The sequence below is a fragment of the Brienomyrus brachyistius genome, unplaced genomic scaffold, assembly GCF_023856365.1.
Source record: "Brienomyrus brachyistius isolate T26 unplaced genomic scaffold, BBRACH_0.4 scaffold27, whole genome shotgun sequence".
Taxonomy (NCBI): Eukaryota; Metazoa; Chordata; class Actinopteri; order Osteoglossiformes; family Mormyridae; genus Brienomyrus; species Brienomyrus brachyistius.
This window is the reverse complement of record NW_026042306.1, coordinates 5,712,223-5,724,414: the sequence shown is the minus strand read 5'-3', so window position 1 is coordinate 5,724,414 and position 12,192 is coordinate 5,712,223.

Below are 12,192 nucleotides of genomic sequence, written 5' to 3'. Positions count from 1 at the left end.
GATAGCTACACTGGGATTCGTGCTTTAAGAGTTTTTGAAACAAATTTTAGTACAGTAATAATTAAAAATTTTAGATATCCATTGGCGGGCCAATCTAAATAGTACGGCGGGCCAACCTTGGCCCGCGGGCCCCACTTTGGGCACCCCTGCACTAAGGTTTTTCGTAATCCATTGAAATACTGGTTTAGTGCAACCCCTTCCCCTGGGACCTACAGTAAACATAGCCGGCAACTTGAATTTGGAGAAGTGATGTTACCTCTGGACTGATTACAGTATGTACTGTACACGATATTATTATATTGTGGGTGTCAGAGTTTGCGGGTGCGGACGGGCAGGCTGGCAGGAAGGAGGCAGGGAAGGACGAAGCAGGGAGGTAGAATACGGGGAAAACTGGGGTTTTATTAGGGGAAAGACGGCTATGGGCAGAACGGGACATAACAGCACTAACATCAATGACGGACATCGGACAGGGCAAGATGTGGACTGATATAGACAAAAGACATGGTGAAACAACAAGATACAGCTGGGCATGATTGGGGAAGCACACGTGGATAATCAGGGGGCGTGGCACACACGACGATCGTACGAGCCGGGCATGACAGTGGGCCTGCGTTCATAGTGGGGTACCGTAGGGTTAAATTTTAGGACCACTACTGTTCCTAATTTACATTAATGATATTGACACCAATACATACAGTAAACTGGTTACATTTGCAGACGACACCAGGGTGGGTGGTGTAGCAGGTACTGATCTAGCAGCGGAGAGGCTACAACGGGATCTGGATTTAATTAGCGACTGGGTGGATACCTGGCAGATGGAATTTAACATAGATAAATGTAAGGTAATCCATACAGGGAGCAGAAATATAAAAGTACAGATATATTATGGGTTCCATTGAAATAAAGGTAGCTGGTTATTAGAAAGATCTCGGTGTGTATGTTGATGCTTCCATGTCAGTGTGGGGAAGCAATAAAAAAGGCCAATAGGATGTTAGGTTACAACTCTAGGTGTGTGGAGTTTAAGACAAGGGAAGAGATGCTACAATTATACATTGTTCAAAAAAATTTAAGGAACACTTTTTAATTAGAGTATAGCATCAAGTCTATTAAACATCTGAGATATTGATCTGGTCAGTTAAGTAGCGGAGGGGGTGGTTAATCAGTTTCAGCTGCTTTGGTGTTAATGAAATTATGAACAGGTGAACTAGAGGGGCAACAATGGGACGACCCCCAAAACAGGAATGGTTTAACAGGTGGAGGCCACTGGCATTTTCCCCTCCTCATCTTTTCTGACGGTTTTTTCACTAGTTTTGCATTTGATGACGGTCAGTGTCACTACTAGTAGCATGAGGCGATACCTGGACCCTACAGAGGTTGCACAGGTAGTCCAACTCCTCCAGGATGGCGCATCAATATGTGCCATTGCCAGAAGATTTGCTGTGTCTCCCAGCACAGTCTCAAGGGCATGGAGGACATTCCAGGAGACAGGAAGATACTTAAGGAGAGCTGGACAGGGCCGTAGAAGGTCCTTAACCCATCAGCAGAACCGGTATTGGCTTCTTTGTGCAAGGAGGAACAGGATGAACACTGCTGAAGCCCTAGAAAATGACCTCCATCAGGCCACTGGTGTGAATGTTTCTGATTGTTTGGTCAGAGACAGACTTCATGAGGGTGGCTTGAGGGCCCAACGTCCTCTAGTGGGCCCGGTGCTCACTGCCCAGCAACATAGAGCTCGATTGGCATTTGCCATAGAATACCAAAATTTGCAGGTCTGCCACTGGCACCCTGAGCTTTTCACAGATGAGAGCAGGTTCATCCTGAGCACATACAAGGGTTGGACGCACAGGTCATGACAATTATTGTGTTATATTAGTATACTACGGGGTTAGCAAAAATATTTCTGAGCTACAGTTATTAAAGGTACCACCCTAACTTTTGGCACATAATAGCTGTGTAAAAATATTACAAAAAGTGGACCACGTCAATCAGTGGCAAAAATAATATTCCGGGGGACCTGCCCTCTAGTCTAAGTGAAAAATATTTTTAGGGAGCCACTGCTGGAAAGATAAGATTAAAGCCCTTCCTGACCCTACTTCTTAAGTACCTATGTGATCATCTGTGGCAGGGGGTCCTTAGCTCTGGTCGATATTCATTTGGGGGTCCCTGGATCAGAAGAGTTAGGAAACCCAAAATTATTAAATGAGTCCCGTTGTGGTCCTGTTTTTTATTTTTTGTATGTCTCCTGTTTAAGTTCACTGAGAGTGACAACAAACTGGAGACAAATTCCTTGTGTGATCAGCCAAAAAGCTGATTCTGACTCACATCTGGATTGTTTTCAGGGCTCTGTTCACCGGTGACTGGAAGGATTCGGGAAAGCGGGAGTACCAGTTCCCAGGCATTTCCCCAGATACGATGCAGCAGATCATGGAATACACCTACACGTACTCTGTGCTCGTCACGGCTGAGAATGTGGAGAACCTCCTGGCAGCTGCTGATCGGCTGAGTATCCTGGGCATCATACAGCGCTGCAGTGACTTTCTGCATGAGCAGCTCTGCCTCGACAACTGTGTTGGGCTTCTGAAGATCGGAGATGTCTACTGCCTCAATGAGCTGCGCCAGTCTGCATTCGACTTCATCCTGAAAAACTTCCAGGAGGTTGCCATCACCTCAAACGAGTTCCCAGAACTCACCCTGGAACAACTTTCTGACATCATAGAGCAGGATGAGCTGAATGTCAGACAAGAGGATGCGGTGTTTGACGGCATCATCCGGTGGATCGAGCACGAGCCTGCCACCCGAGAGGCCCACATTTCAGTCCTATTGCCCAAGGTGAGTATAGTTATACTATGTTAGAGAGAGATGCAATACCGCTTTCGTCAAAATGACAGGTCGGGTCAAAGGTCACGTTCAAAAGTTCAGTGGGCGGAGCTTATGTTGTAGTGGGTTGAGCTTGGTTGTGTAACTGACGCAATAGCATGTGGATTTAATTATTTATTTAAATATTTTTTTTTGTCTTCTTCTTCCCCGGGGGTTGGTTGTGTAACTGCTGCAATGGTATTTGTATTTAATTATTTATTTATTATTTTAAATGATTGTGGCTTAGGGGGCCTGGGTTGGTTGTGTTAGTGCTGCAATGGTATTTGGATTTAATTATTTATTATTTTAAATGCTTATTTTAAATGTTTATTATTTTAAAATGATATTGAGGAGAGTGCTTATGAGTGTGTATTATTTTAAAAATGATATTGATGAGAGTGCTTATGAGCGTGTGTTATTTGAATAAGTTATTATTATTATTATTTTGTGGGGCGCGGGCGGGAGTGAGCGTGGCTGGGTTACCTGATGGAGCGCGAGCGTACGGTGTGCGGTAGCGTGGTAAGGTCCCCGGGCTTCGGAGAATCAGCAAAGGACTTATTCACATACTGGTGCGGTAGCGCGGAAAGGTCCGCACGGCTTTGGATAATCCTCGGAGAGAGCGATGCGGGAGAGCTGAGAGGCGTGCTGCTGCGCGAGTCTGAGAGAAACTGTGAGAGACTGTGGGATAAAATGGTAAAGTTGGAGCAAAGAATGAGAGGAGGAGGTGCAGGGTCTATCGTCCAATAAAAACGCTCGGCGCTAGTTTTGACCGTGTGTTTTTTCCTCACGCGAGCGTTTGTATCACATCGGCGTATGGCGCCAATTTGTAAAGGTCATAAGTCGAGACATACATCGAGTCTGTCAATTTGTCCGCCAGTAAATTCTGCAGGGCCGTGCCACCTGGCCATCGAGGCGCCCCCCTACCCGGCCACGCGGGCCATACATCGAGTCTGACACTTTTGCCCTCCAGTAAATTCTGTTTAAAGTTTTGTTTTCACATACGTCCCAAATTACAGATAATTTTCTTACACAGGCACGAGTAGCATCATCAAGGCCGTACCACCTGGTCATACATCAAGTCTGACAATTTCCCCGCCAGTAAATTCTGTTTATAGTTTTGTTTGTCATACATGACCGTGCAGATATGGGGTGACAGAGACAATTAAATTGTATTGCGGCGAGCGGGGGGGGGGGGGGGGCCTATTCCTCCTAGGGCAGAGGCACAAGTATCTTCGAGGTCTTACCCTTCCTGCCAGCCAAAGAGGTTCATCCAGGCCTTACCCGGTGAGTATATTATTTCTTTTATTCGCGTGATAAAAATGCTAATTAATTAAATTAAATTAAATTAAATTAAAAATAACATTCTAATAATAGGTATTCTCTGTTTTTTCTATGTACAAGAGAGAGAGACTGCGCTGACCGGTCAAGAGAAAATCTACAAGAGACCTGAATCAGCAGTGTTATAAAGCACATAGCCAACGCTAATTAATAAAGAATTTAAGCATAATAGCCCAGACGTACCATGGCCTATAGCTGGTAGAAACGGAGCTATCCTACGGCCTACAAGATAAAAGCATATGGCACCAAATTGGAATCAGTAGTCTTTAAAAGAATAAATGGACTAGCAACTGTCTCTGGGGGAGCAGCCCCGGTTAGGTACTATTAAGCAGCATTTAGTGACATGCATCAAAACACATTTTTTAAAACTTTGACAGAATAAAGTCTTAGTTATTTTAATAAATACGTTTTTCAGTAAATGTTTATTCACGCGCATGCGGACAAACACACACCCCGGAGGTCAAACTAAAAAAAAGTTGATACAAACTACAGTTGTATCGGACACGCACACAAAAACACAAAAGAGTTTGCTCAATCAAAAAACACCAAACATATATAGTTCACGTTTTTTATTAAAATGTATAAGGATTGTTTTGATTTAAATTAATATGAGTGGAATATAAGTCATTTACGCAACAGGATTTGAGGAAGAACCTAAATAGCAGCTAGAAATGACCGACCAGGCAGGCAGAAGTCTGCTTTTCTTATCTCACAAGTCATGGAAGGGTGGGAGGGGGGGCCACATAAGTGTGGGGTAGGAACTGTGGAATCAGGCAGGGGTGTAAGAATTTAGGATATAGTCTTGTTATTTTAAAGAAGGTGTACATGATTATTTAATTATATTTAAAGAAGGTGTACATGATTATTTAATTATATTTAATAGGAACCAGTAAGCTGCATTTAGCACCATGCTGCAAATACACATTAAAAACTTTAAAGAATAAGGTCTTAGTTATTTTAATAAAGACATCCTATAAGGTGCCCACGGCCCCAGCTTATATAATCTACAAGCTTGATCTGAGATGCTTGCTGGAGTACAATGCTAAGTTGACAACGGTAACGGAGCTGCAGACTGTTTGATAGTTAATGAAACATAGTTCAAATTCAACAGTGTCAGCAGTCATCCACTATGCAGGGAGACTACAGATTCACTATAACGACCCCATTTATCTGCTAGAATTATTTAAAAATTGTTTTTGACAGAATAAAGCCTTAGTTATTTTAATAAATATGTTTTTTCAGTAAATGTATATTCATGCTCATGTGCACAAACACACACACACACACACACACACGCACACCGGTGGTCAGGGGCTATAGAGTTTAACTTTAGGTCTGTGAAAGTATAGGACCGCCATGTGTATACAGACCCCAAAACATACTAACTTAGTCGTTCATGAGTCTTATTGTAAAAAACAACACAAAATACACTTGTAAATTTTAAAGAAAACACATTAACAGCTTTTGTTAATGTTTAAATGTATAAAAACTTTAGATGTGTTTGTTAAACAGTCAAACAAAAATGTGTTATTTTAAAGTAGTATAAAATATAACCTTAACTTTGGACGCAAGATGAACAACCTACACAGACACAAACACAGACAGACACACACACACAGCAAAACCCCAAGCATGCGCACAAGCGCACAACCAAAGGTTGGGAAGTGTGCTTTCCTTATCTCACAAGTCATGGAAGGGTGGGAGGGGGGCCATATAAGTGAGGGGTAGGAACTGTGGAATCAGGCAAGGGTGTAAGAATTTAGGATATAGTCTTGTTATTTTAAAGAAGGTGTACATGATTATTTAATTACATTTAATAGCAACCAGTAAGCTGCATTTACACATTAAATGCAAATACACTTTAAAACTTTAAAGAATGGTAATATAACTTGACCATAGTTTTTAGTTACACAAATATTTTAAGACGTAACATGAACGTTTTTCAAAGTAAGATGTACAAATGTTTTAAAATGTGACATGAAAGTTTTTCAAAGTAAGATGTACAAGTATTTTAAAATGTAACATGAAAGTTTTTCAAAGTAAGATGTACAAATGTTTTAAAATGTAACATTAAAGTTTTTCAAAGTAAGATGTACAACTGTTTTAAGACGTAACATAAAAGTTTTTCAAAGTAAGATGTACAGATGTTTTAAGATGTAAGATGTTTGGGTGTTTTACAAAAACATTTTGTTATATGTTTGCAGCCCAAACGTATTTTTAAAATGTACAAAGTTTTATGCATTCATTTTGTGAATTAGTTTTGAAATCTAATATGAACATGGCTTTTATTTTACAAAAGCAAAGTTGTAAAAAGTTTGTAGGGATTTTATCAAAGGAGATTTTGTTAATGTAATATGAAGTTTTTTTTATTTTCAAAGTTGCACAAGTGTTTTAAAATGTATCATGTATACGTGTGTTTTATTTTTCAAGCTTGTGTACATTTATCAAATGAGTTTTTAAAATGTACCATGACCGGGTGTTTTATTATTCAAAATAAAAGTTGTGCATATGTTTTGTTATATGTATGTAGCACGGTTGTGTTTTTAAAATGTACTAATTTTGTGGGGTGGTGGGAATAAACCGTATTTAAAGGGGTACCTCTCATGGAATCTACCAATCTTTAACAGCTGATGAACCCTGAGCCACACGGGGACTGGGAGTTTTAACCGTGAGACTCGACACCTAGGCATTAGATCCTTATGTCAGCAATGCTCCCCATGCATGTACCCAGTGTAGGGTCAGGTCCAGAGAAAGCTGTAACTACGAGTGCAGCTGATTAATAGCATTTAATTTATAACAGTAGGAGCTAGTAAACTACATTTAGCAGTCGCATTAAAACACGTTAAAGACTTTAAAGAATAAAGGCTTAGTTATTTTTTAATAAAGATGGCTTTTCAGTAAATGTTGACTTCCCTACAAGGTGACCCCCAAGGCCTATGCTTATAGCATCCGGGTGCCTGATTTGAGATGCTTACTGAGGATGCCATGTTAACACCGGTAACTGAGCTGCACCATCTGTCACACTTAATGAAACTTAGTCCTAATTCAACAGAACCAGTCGTCATCCACTTTGCAGTGAGATTTCTGAGCGAAAAGTGAGCGAAGTTTCATTTTCTTACTTTACCACCTATCGGTTAGTAAGGGAAATGGAGGCGGTAATATGTCGGACACGTCAATGGCACTGAGCGCGAGGGAGTGTGCGGTGTGGCGCGAGCTGCTAGCTGATGTAACGCTGCGAACAGTGGGGCTCTTACGTTTTTAAGATGCGGCTAACTATCCCCGAGACACTTTAGCCAGGTTCGTGTATATTTGCTCTTAATGCTGCGGTCAACGCCAGGAGGGAGCTGGCTAGCAATAACATCTTTAGCTGGTCTTAAAGCTTGCTGTATTTTTCATTCAGTAAATACACGGTTTAGAAGAAAACCTAATCGACATTTAAATAAATAAAAAATAAACGTACAAAACTATTGAAATCCACAAGAAGCATGTGCATATTTTTCTGGTTTGCATGTTATGTGTGGTTGTCTAAGCACCGTCGGCCTAGTGTTTGATAGGTGATGGAGAAGCATACGGTCGTAAACTGCATGCGCTTATGCCAACAGGTGTTTAACATACAAACATAGACGCTTTTCTCTAACGTAAAACATTTAAAGGCTCATTCTGTTTTGTCGACATTCTTTAATTTTATTCAAGTAGCCTCTAATCACCTTACACTTGTTCTATTTTACTGTAGAGTATTTTAAAACAATGTCACTGAAATGTCACCACATGTCAAAGCTAACAAGGTAACATGATTGTATCAGCGGAACAAAAAGCCGTCGCCTGGATATGTATAGACAGATCATGTATTGCTCAGCAAATCGACAGCATTTTGAAATCTATTTGTATCTAGACAAATATATTGGGAATGAAGCGTCGCGTTTTAAGAGGCAGACATTGAGGCCGAATTTAAGTTGGTCACAAATGTATTTTTCTTCTGCAGCTAGAAGCGTCGTCTGAGCCTGATTTTAACTGGCATGTCGGTGTGGGATTCTTATAGTAGAAGTTATGTGAATTGCGGTACTCTGAAATTAAGTGATATGTGTATTAGAATCGTGAAGTGTCATCTTCTTTTTTGTTTTAGCTTCCCCCTAGGCATTTTTATGAACTGTATTGCAATATCAGACAGTGTGTCATGAATTTCTGAAGGCATGTTATATATGACCGTTCCTTGGATACGTCTCTTGTACAGTAGTTGCAGTTTGTCAGGACAAGACTGTTTGCCTAATGTGACATGGTGAACAAGTCCTGTGATTAAAGCATGTCTGCTGCTTAAAACATTGTGTTGTATGATGAAGGTTTCTTGCCGGTACATGTTGAATTACATTAGAATATTCAAGTATTATTTTTTAAATCATTTAATGAAATAGGTATTTATCTCATTATTGATGATGCCTGTGGTCCACCTGTATGACAAGTAACCTGTCCCGGACAGAGGTTTCTTCAAGGCCTGTTGTAGGAACCCCATGGTGTAGCATTATGAGAAAGTATACAGGGAGTAGTACAAATGAGCAGTCGCCCTGCCCCTCTTTTACTCATTTTGGATGCTTAAATTACTAAATTGTGTCTTTAATGCTATTCTGTATGATTCTATGGTCTGAGTGAGTCTCCAGTACTACATGAATGGTAAACTTAAAAACTCTACTTCTCTTAGCTTAATAATATTTTCTTTCTTGAGTTGAATTAGTTTGTGTCTAATTTTCATTTTATTGATTTTCTGCACACTTGGATTATTTATTTGCCCCCCTTGTCTTAAAGGCTAGAGGGGGTCTGTGCTTGTGACCTGGCAATTATTTTCGGTGTTTGTCACTAAACTTGCAATATAAAATTTGAAGACAGGTCTGTGACCTGTGCTTGCAACAAAAAACGTCTAAGTGGTAGTAGGCAAAGCACAGCACTGCCTATACTTTCTGAAAAGGCTAATCTTTTATGGCACAGACAGGAAAAGGTGATGATCCACTAGCAGCTCCAAGACGAAAATGGGGTTTATTAAAGAAAAACAGAGCACCCTGGGGTAAAATACTAAACAAAAAGGCCGTGAGGGGTCCGAAACTAGCTGGGAGAAATAAGATTGAACTAAAGAAATCATTAAGTAACACAACTAAGGAACTAGGCTAAACAGAGAGCAGGACTAAAAAACCAAGCACACAGTTCACAACTAACACTGACCACAGACAGACGGACGGACAAACGAATGCATGTGCCACACACACACACACACACACACACACACACACACACACACACACACACACACACACACACACACACACACTGTGAAATGACTGGTTGGTTTTTTAGTCCTGCTCTCTGTTTAGCCTAGTTCCTTAGTTGTGTTACTTAATGATTTCTTTAGTTCAATCTTATTTCTCCCAGCTAGTTTCGGACCCCTCACGGCCTTTTTGTTTAGTATTTTACCCCAGGGTGCTCTGTTTTTCTTTAATAAACCCCATTTTCGTCTTGGAGCTGCTAGTGGATCATCACCTTTTCCTGTCTGTGCCATAAAAGATTAGCCTTTTCAGAAAGTATAGGCAGTGCTGTGCTTTGCCTACTACCACTTAGACGTTTTTTGTTGCAAGCACAGGTCACAGACCTGTCTTCAAATTTTATATTGCAAGTTTAGTGACAAACACCGAAAATAATTGCCAGGTCACAAGCACAGACCCCCTCTAGCCTTTAAGACAAGGGGGGCAAATAAATAATCCAAGTGTGCAGAAAATCAATAAAATGAAAATTAGACACAAACTAATTCAACTCAAGAAAGAAAATATTATTAAGCTAAGAGAAGTAGAGTTTTTAAGTTTACCATTCATGTAGTACTGGAGACTCACTCAGACCATAGAATCATACAGAATAGCATTAAAGACACAATTTAGTAATTTAAGCATCCAAAATGAGTAAAAGAGGGGCAGGGCGACTGCTCATTTGTACTACTCCCTGTATACTTTCTCATAATGCTACACCATGGGGTTCCTACAACAGGCCTTGAAGAAACCTCTGTCCGGGACAGGTTACTTGTCATACAGGTGGACCACAGGCATCATCAATAATGAGATAAATACCTATTTCATTAAATGATTTAAAAAATAATACTTGAATATTCTAATGTAATTCAACATGTACCGGCAAGAAACCTTCATCATACAACACAATGTTTTAAGCAGCAGACATGCTTTAATCACAGGACTTGTTCACCATGTCACATTAGGCAAACAGTCTTGTCCTGACAAACTGCAACTACTGTACAAGAGACGTATCCAAGGAACGGTCATATATAACATGCCTTCAGAAATTCATGACACACTGTCTGATATTGCAATACAGTTCATAAAAATGCCTAGGGGGAAGCTAAAACAAAAAAGAAGATGACACTTCACGATTCTAATACACATATCACTTAATTTCAGAGTACCGCAATTCACATAACTTCTACTATAAGAATCCCACACCGACATGCCAGTTAAAATCAGGCTCAGACGACGCTTCTAGCTGCAGAAGAAAAATACATTTGTGACCAACTTAAATTCGGCCTCAATGTCTGCCTCTTAAAACGCGACGCTTCATTCCCAATATATTTGTCTAGATACAAATAGATTTCAAAATGCTGTCGATTTGCTGAGCAATACATGATCTGTCTATACATATCCAGGCGACGGCTTTTTGTTCCGCTGATACAATCATGTTACCTTGTTAGCTTTGACATGTGGTGACATTTCAGTGACATTGTTTTAAAATACTCTACAGTAAAATAGAACAAGTGTAAGGTGATTAGAGGCTACTTGAATAAAATTAAAGAATGTCGACAAAACAGAATGAGCCTTTAAATGTTTTACGTTAGAGAAAAGCGTCTATGTTTGTATGTTAAACACCTGTTGGCATAAGCGCATGCAGTTTACGACCGTATGCTTCTCCATCACCTATCAAACACTAGGCCGACGGTGCTTAGACAACCACACATAACATGCAAACCAGAAAAATATGCACATGCTTCTTGTGGATTTCAATAGTTTTGTACGTTTATTTTTTATTTATTTAAATGTCGATTAGGTTTTCTTCTAAACCGTGTATTTACTGAATGAAAAATACAGCAAGCTTTAAGACCAGCTAAAGATGTTATTGCTAGCCAGCTCCCTCCTGGCGTTGACCGCAGCATTAAGAGCAAATATACACGAACCTGGCTAAAGTGTCTCGGGGATAGTTAGCCGCATCTTAAAAACGTAAGAGCCCCACTGTTCGCAGCGTTACATCAGCTAGCAGCTCGCGCCACACCGCACACTCCCTCGCGCTCAGTGCCATTGACGTGTCCGACATATTACCGCCTCCATTTCCCTTACTAACCGATAGGTGGTAAAGTAAGAAAATGAAACTTCGCTCACTTTTCGCTCAGAAATCTCACTGCAAAGTGGATGACGACTGGTTCTGTTGAATTAGGACTAAGTTTCATTAAGTGTGACAGATGGTGCAGCTCAGTTACCGGTGTTAACATGGCATCCTCAGTAAGCATCTCAAATCAGGCACCCGGATGCTATAAGCATAGGCCTTGGGGGTCACCTTGTAGGGAAGTCAACATTTACTGAAAAGCCATCTTTATTAAAAAATAACTAAGCCTTTATTCTTTAAAGTCTTTAACGTGTTTTAATGCGACTGCTAAATGTAGTTTACTAGCTCCTACTGTTATAAATTAAATGCTATTAATCAGCTGCACTCGTAGTTACAGCTTTCTCTGGACCTGACCCTACACTGGGTACATGCATGGGGAGCATTGCTGACATAAGGATCTAATGCCTAGGTGTCGAGTCTCACGGTTAAAACTCCCAGTCCCCGTGTGGCTCAGGGTTCATCAGCTGTTAAAGATTGGTAGATTCCATGAGAGGTACCCCTTTAAATACGGTTTATTCCCACCACCCCACAAAATTAGTACATTTTAAAAACACAACCGTGCTACATACATATAACAAA